Genomic DNA, 1,229 nt, shown 5'->3' with positions numbered 1-1,229 from the left:
TTACAGTATCGCAATATATCGGGATATATCGTATCGTGACCCCTCTGTCATGATATGTATCGTATCTCCAAATTCTTGCCAATACACAGCCCTAGTGTTCAGTAACAAGTTTGTTGGTCTGTTAGCAAAGGATTTTTGGAAGCACTCAAGGAASTTTCATGAAACTTAATCATTCCATCTACAAATGATTAACTTTTAAAGTCAGCCTGATTTATCCTCACTTATCCTCATGCTTAGCCTGGTTTAAACCAGACCCAGTCCTTCACTTTGCTTCGTACAAGGGTCTGGACTTGATGCATAGAGAAGCGTTTCTTGCAGGAGGCGTGGCCTCTGCTGAAGCATGTGTGTGTTGTCGATGTGACGGAGACTAAGCTAAGAAGCTAACTGGAAATCACGTGTGCTGTAATTAACCCTACTGAGAGGAGAAATATACCGAGCCGAACAAGACGACTGTAAATGAGAGCTGCTGATTTGTCAGACAAATTTATTTTAATTTGGAAGCCTTATCAACACGGACTGGCTTCATTCACTTCCTCCACTGCCGTATGCAAAAATAACTAGCAGACACTGCGCAGAAAGTCGATGTCGTTCAAAACTCCTCCTTCTGTTTGCTGATTGGCCCAGGTAAAATAAACTACAAGCAGACACTGTGCAGAAAATCAACAAAGTTCAAAACTCCGCCTTCTGTTTGTTGATTGGCCCAGGTAAAATAAACTACAAGCAGACACTGTGCAGAAAATTAACATTCTGTTCTCTGATTGGCCCGGCTAAAAATCTGCCAGCGAAATCATTGTACACAGTATGTGAGAAGTCCCAGACGGAGCAGTGAAGGGAAACTAGAATTGAGCAGAGCTGCGTAGCAAGACAAGGGCCAGGCTACCTCATGCTGTTTTTTTTTTTTTTTAATAGTAGTGCCTCTTTATGACTGCTGGACCCGGGTCTGTTGTGCTTTGTCCACATTTCTTGAATGGATTGTTCCAAATGTTTTTTTCCCTTCATGGGATCAATAAAGTAGCATTCATTCATTCATTCAAGATGTGTGCCACAAATAATCAACCAAAACAAACACAAAACAGGCTATAACCCAGWTGAACCCAGGGGTGTCAAATTAATTTTCAAAGAGGGCCATGTGATCTTACAGATCATCATTTTAAAAGGGCAAAATCATGTAAAATCAACTTTTTTGAGTTTTATATCATGTTATAATGTTATACTCTCATAAAAAAAAC

This window comes from Austrofundulus limnaeus, unplaced genomic scaffold, assembly GCF_001266775.1.
Source record: "Austrofundulus limnaeus strain Quisiro unplaced genomic scaffold, Austrofundulus_limnaeus-1.0 Scaffold23, whole genome shotgun sequence".
NCBI lineage: Eukaryota > Metazoa > Chordata > Actinopteri > Cyprinodontiformes > Rivulidae > Austrofundulus > Austrofundulus limnaeus.
The sequence above is the reverse complement of the archived record's forward strand: the minus strand, read 5'-3'. Positions refer to the sequence as shown.